This window comes from Carassius auratus, unplaced genomic scaffold, assembly GCF_003368295.1.
Source record: "Carassius auratus strain Wakin unplaced genomic scaffold, ASM336829v1 scaf_tig00217450, whole genome shotgun sequence".
Taxonomy (NCBI): Eukaryota; Metazoa; Chordata; class Actinopteri; order Cypriniformes; family Cyprinidae; genus Carassius; species Carassius auratus.
The window spans coordinates 90,364-97,500 of NW_020529078.1; positions in this window are offsets into that span (position 1 = coordinate 90,364).

The window sequence follows — 7,137 nt, forward strand, 5'->3', positions numbered from 1 at the left end:
TATATGACAAAGATGTTGATTAGTTAACCGTAAATTCACAATAAGAGCTCAAATGTTATTCAGCTGCTGAAATTAATACCTAATCTGGTTGATGTGAATATATTTAGCACACATGCATGTCTAAATGTTTGCCTAAAGATTACAACAAGGAGCAAAAGCATGTTTTAAGAAGGTGAATAAGTGTGTTTGCATCTGACACTTTTAACAGTCGTATATGTGCTAGAGACATATGCAAATGTTGATATAATCCCAGCTTTTACTGTATGATAATTATGGTTATGTGTGTAATATGATCATAACTAGAGGCAGGATGTTTTCCTTTTTATTTTCATATGAATCTCTGTATTTGAAAATAACTCTGTTTCATGTATATTCGAATTAAGATTAATGAGCAAAATGTTAACATTTACAATAAGAAAACTTTACTGGATTTCAAAAGCTTTTAAAGCTTGTTGATTTGTGTTTCAGATACACAGCTCCTGAAGCTCAGTCTTTCAGCATTATAAAGATGTTTGTGAAGTCTAATTCATGTTAATGAAAACTCTGGACTGACTGTGGCTGTGTCCGAGATCAATCTGAGTCGCTGTCCGTGGTGCTGAACGTTATCTGAACACTAGAGGGAGCCGCTGGACTCTCTCTCTCTCTCTCGTATCAATATGGAGTATGCCTATTACAAGCTTGTTGATGATTTGGAAACTTTCAGTCTCAAATGTGCATAAATCAGTGTGTCTGTGAAATTGACCCTGATGGCTGTTTACAAACTAATGTTTAAAGAGATGGGTGTTTTATTTTTTTAAACCTTTTCTTAAGAGGTGTGCATATTTTTAAAAACCTTTTTGTTTTTGTTTTCACCCTCCTTTTTTAACTGCTGGTTTCTGATTAGGATTTGATGTTTTGTCTAATACTGTTGATAAATAAAGAGATTATAAAGTCAAGTCTCTCTCTCTCTCTCTATCTCTCTCTCTCTCTCTCTCTCTCTCCCTCTCTCTCTCCCTCTCAGTTCAATTCAATTTAGTTAAATTCAATTAATTTCAGTTCAATATGTGTGTCACAGTATATCAAGGACATGGACAAGGAAGATGCAGATAACATAAATTATCTTTAATAATGTTAACACAAACTCATAACCATGGAGGTATCTGAGAAAATGCAACTGAAAAGGGTTATGCAGAGAATGTAAGATAACTCTTATCTGCAGTCCAATGTTTCAGTCCACAGTCCAGTAAATCTCACGAGGGAGGAAGAGCACAGGTAAGCAGAGGCACCTGAAGAATAAGATATCCAGTGTAACCCCGTGCTACAGCATTACAGTTGCCAACATTATTATTATTTATTTTTTTTCATGGCAATTATATAATTTTTCATATTTATATGCAAGTTAACATTTTAAACACTGTTCTGCATAAAATGTTAATGTAAGTTATGATGCACATTCTCTCTTTGTCAGAAGGGGCATGGCGATTGTGGAAGAGCAGAATTATAGCTTTGACATAAAATAAACTATACAAAAAGAAGATGTCATCAGAACGTTCTAGTCTGAAATGAGAGTTTATGGTTTTTAAATCATACATCTAAATTAAACAAAATGTTAATTATTCATCATCAGTAGATTGTAACAAAAGTTGGTGTAAATGTGAGCTATTTGGTGATTGTTAATTGCATTTATATTTTGGAGTCGTGCCCGTCTGGTTTAAATTACAATTTAATGGAAAAAAAATCTAAACTCTTTCATTTTAATCATAATCTTTAAAGATGGACTTATCTCTAAAGGCACGTCTGAGGTCAGGGCCGGCTCATAGCATAGACAACACAAACATTTAACTGCTTTCATTGAGTTTGTTCGTGGAGTATAGATCTCTATTTGCCATTTGTTGTTCATATAAGAATTTATAACAGGTTTATGAGAAATTTATGAACGAATTATGCATTTTATATAGTACTTTTTTTATTGTGCATTGTTGTAAACCCAAAGCACTTTACAATCATGTGGGCTGGGTGGTCTCTTCTCAACCACTGCCAGTGAAGGGCACCCACCTGGACGACAGCACCAGTGCGCTCACCACACACCAGCTACAGGTGGAGAGGAGAGAGAGACAGAGCAATCAAGTGGTTGGGGATTACATCCATAAGAGAGATTACTGACTTTTTTTTATATATATATAAACATGACCATGAATTTCATATTTAAAAAGGCGTGTTGTAAATAAAATTTATGTAATAACTTCACCACATCTGTTAATAAAATGTTAACACAGAATCAGTTGCTGACTTTAATCAGCAAGCAATCTACTTTATCTTTGAAATGAAAATATGCAAATTACTGTATGGTTTGGTTTAGCCATTTCTTACTAAAATGTAAAACATTTGAATTGTTATAAGTTTGTAGAAATATATATATATATATATATTAAAGTGGCTACTGCAAGTTTGCAGATTTCACAACTTGAAAAATACACCTTTGAGTCAAAAAATTTTCGTCTGAATCACAGTGCACCACAATGAAGTATATGATTAAAGACAAAAATCACATGGTTAATTCGGACAATCTTGCCCCTTTTATGTCTTTAAATAATAATGTATAATTAAAAAATAAATAAATAAAAATTAAGAATGTTTATATTCCAGTTTATATGTGCAAAAAAAAAAAAAAAAAAAGTTTTGGCTTTGTTTAAAAACAATTTGGAATGATTGAGCATTTGCGATCAGTAATGGGACAGAATAATCATCATAACAAACTTTATTATGTCACAACAGAAACATTTTAAGGACTCTCAATGTAAAATTATATTATAAAAATGCTTAATAGTTGTAAACTCAATTACTTGGATCATAGCCTACCCAGATAGCAATTACATTTGGCCCGGATCCGTTTTAAGCCCCTTGCCTCCGTTTCTGTCTCAGAGACGTTTTCTGATTGTGAACCAGATCCGTGCCAGATAGAGGTTTCAGCTTAAACATTCTAACTGTCATCAGTTCAGTATTTATAACATTTTACAGATCTGGCCCAGATCACTTTTCCCATAGGTAACCGAAAGACATTAGCTGTACCTCAGGTAAATCATTGGGACAATCTCTAACCATGACACAATCTATAAAATATTCAGCAAATTAACAATTATAAGTTACTCCAAACATGATATCGTTTAACGCTGAAACATACCTTTATAAAATCTGTTGTGATCCAGTGACAAAGAACTAATATTTTCAGAGTCGCTTTATCGCGAAACAGTAAACTCATGAATATCCATGTATGCTCCTCCCAGTGTTGCGGCAAACCGCCCGTTACCCCGCCTTCCCTCATTAGTACCAGGTGAAACGAATCCGCAATCTGTTGCACGTGAAGTTAAACTGGCAAAAACAAACGTTTTTTTTTTCTTTCTCAGGGTCGGGGTGGGGGGCATCATAAAGGAATTATGCTTAGGGCATCAAAATGGCTAGCAGCGGCACTGCTCTCAATTCATTAAAGTTACAAGTCTTTGCTTTTATCTTGAGATCAGTCAGAAAGTAATCAAAAGCCTCTCCTTCATGCTGCACACGTGTTCTGAATACATATCGTTCATATGTCTCGTTCTTCCTTGATAAACAATGAGCATCAAATTTTTCCAGTACCTTATCCAGTTTCTTCTTGTCTGCCTCTTCATCAAAATTAAAGGTGTTATAGACTTCCACGGCATCTGCTCCAGCAATGGTAAGTAACAGGGCGATTTTTGTCCAATAGCAACCACATACAACTCAAACTACTGTTTGAAAGTCCTCCAATGTGAGTCCACATTTCCACACAACTTCAACGATCCCGGTGGTTTAATGGCATCCATTGGGCTTTGCAAACCCCACTCCTGGTACCATGTATCGTTCCAGAGACAACAAATAAAGATATAAAGAATAGATGGTACTGGCGTCTTTATTCCATGTGGCACACAAAGCGTGTCTCCATTACCAACACTTCCTCCTCTTCTTCTTCTTTTTTTTTTTTTTTTAACGGCGGTTGGCATACAGCTTAATGGTGCATAACCGCCACCTTCTGTTCCGGAGTGTGGATCAGTCAGTAGGTTTACAGTACAATCTATAATATCCCAAAAAAAGGGGGAGGGGAGGGGAGGGCCCTTTATATCCTATAATAAAGCCCTGTATCCTTTAAAAAAACCAACAATTCTCTCACCTGTGCTCTGTCATTCATACTAAGTACTGTTTTTAAAGTGAGTTTCTGCACCCCTTGTTCTTTAAATCTGTTATCCATTATCACCCTCTCCCTCTGATATTTCCTACAATGTAGAATTACATGTTCCACCGATTCCTCTTCCTGACATTCCTCACACATACCCGTCTGATGTTTCCCCACCATTCTTAATGTTTTATTTAGAGCACAGTGTCCCAGCCTTAGTCTCGTAAGTACCGTTTCCTCTTTTCTATCTCCACCTCCTACCTTATTTACTTTAATACTCTTTTGGATATAGTATAAATGTCTCCCTTTCTCCTCACTATCCCACATTTCTTGCCATTTTTGGTTAATTTTTTCCCAGATTATACATTTTACTTCTGCTTTACTGATTCTTATTTGCATTTCTACATGTTCCTTCTTTAATGCCTTCTTTGCGACCTTGTCCACTTTTTCATTGCCCTCCACTCCTATGTGCGCCGGAACCCCCCAAAAAAATAACCAGTCCACCTTGGTGTGTTATTCTTGTAACTGAATAGAGAATTTCAAATAAAATATCCTGTCGACTTGAATGGAACGATATTAAACTAACTAGAGCTGAAGCTGAGTCTAAACATATTATGACTTTGCTAATTTTTGCTTTTTCCACCCAACGTAAAGCAACTAAAATTGCCACCATCTCCACTGTACATACTGCTAAATGATTAGATGTTCTTCTATTGATTTCAATTCCTCTTGCTGGAACCACCACACCCATTCCTGTTACCCCTGTTTCAGGGTTCTTAGTGCCATCTGTATATATTTGAGTAAAGTTTTTATATACTTCAGTAGTATAATCATTAAACACCCCAACCAGATCAGCACTTTCTTCTTTCCTTTTCACCTCTAACAAATACCAATCTACCTCTGGACATCTCATCTTCCATGGGGCTATGACTGGATGTACTATTGAAGAACTCATTTTCATATCAGATACCCCAAGCTCTTTTGCTGTTTTGTTCCCCAAATAACCAAAGTTATCCTTTTTACTTCCATTTTTCCTCCAGCATTCCTTCAACACTTCTTTTGTGGGGTGCGAGTCATTATGAACACTTCCTCTAGGGAATGCACTTCATTTTATACAATACATTACTGCCACCTACAGGCATAAATCACTACTAATGACAATAGATACTCATTACAGTGCTGACTCAAAGGAAAAATTGTATTAGATTAGGATTAGAATGTTGTGTGTTTCCTGCGCGCTGTAATAGTAGGTAACTGCTACCAGAGTGAATGAAGGCATTGTTCAATGGCGCTCTGTAGATCGCGCTGTTGGTTTGAGTAGCATAAATTCATGAGGTGGTTTTATAGTGGGTAAAAATGTATTTTTGTGTATGGTATATTTTGTTTAACGATTTAATTTGCCTGGTTTAACTTTGATAATTCACGATTTGGATATTGCTTAACCTGTGTATACATGACTCAAATGCTCTGACTATATGATTAACATGGCAAATATGGTTAAAAGCACAGGTTAGTTCATAGTCTCGGTGTCAGAATCCAGTATATAAACTATACACATGTGTTAAAGTTATTAAAATGTATCTATTCTGTATTTAAAATGTAACGCTAATGAAATTTGAATGCATTGTTATCGAGCTGGGTAATATCTACCAGCTTTAATGTGAGATATTTAACAACCGTGCAATATAGTGGGTCTGGTTAAATCTGCTAAATCTATAATTGAGTCATGTTAAATCTGCTAATTTAAACATTGTATTGGGTTTTTATGGTGATTCACAATGTTTGCATGTTTATATCTTTAAAGGTTTTTCACCTAAATAGTTTAATGCTATAAGCCAATAAATGGATGAAAGAAATTCACAAGGCGAAGAGTGGAATCCAGTTTAATTATTCAAATAGTGAGACCTATCTTTTTCAAGTGTGGGAAGTGCACAGTTAAAACAAACACTTGACACCCAGTGACCCCAAATATCTCAGACGCTGAATATTTCAGATCACCGGGCCGAGTATTGCAGGCCAAGTGTTACACCAAATTCTGTGACCATTGTATTCTGTGACCCGGGGAGGCGCTGTTGTCACTGGCTGTGTCCGAAATCGCATACTTGATGAGTAGGTACTTAATTTCAATAAGTACTTACTTAACGAGCGCTAAAAAAGTATGTACTCCACAACCAAATCTTGAATCTATAAAACCATATTCATGCAACCATAAACAATGTAGGGGGAAGTCACACTTATTAAATAAATCACATAATTTCTTGGCCCTATCACATCTCATCATTTTCAGGACCTCTGTATACATGTCAAGCTCTTTAAAAAAAAAAAAAAAAAAAAGAAAATATTAAACTGAGGGCCGTTTTCAGAACTTTATATTTGTGAATAAGGTATTGTAATATGAGAAATAAACAATTTACAACAAAGTCTAAACTTTTATCCTCCAAATAAACTCCAAACTTCAACATGTCCCAAGTAATCGATAGAAAAATAGAAATTCTTTGTTTAATCCAATGACCTACTTCAGTTCAAAACAAACTGAAAAGATAACAATGGAGAAATACGTGTTCAACAGTTTCTACATCATTATTACATTATTGATGTTATATTACAATCCATAGTAAATCTTAATCTCAGAAATTCCTTGGCAGGATAAATACCGTACAGAATTTTAAAGTGCACTTCTTTATATTTTGGTGGAAATTACAAATATTAGCATCTGAATTCATTAACTGATTTCCTATTTAGATGTTGAAAAATGTAGTTCCTTCTGGACCAGGATAGCTTCCCTGCATAAGACAATTTCTTATAAACCTACTAATACACTTATCTGCAAAATTTACTTTGCCTAATTTAAGATACGAAATCTGGGAAAAATAGTCTAATATGTTAAAATACCCTTTAGCATATTAAGGAATGGTAAAGGAGTACTTAATAACTTTTAAATATTTTTCCTCACTTAAAATTAAATTTAGTGCAGG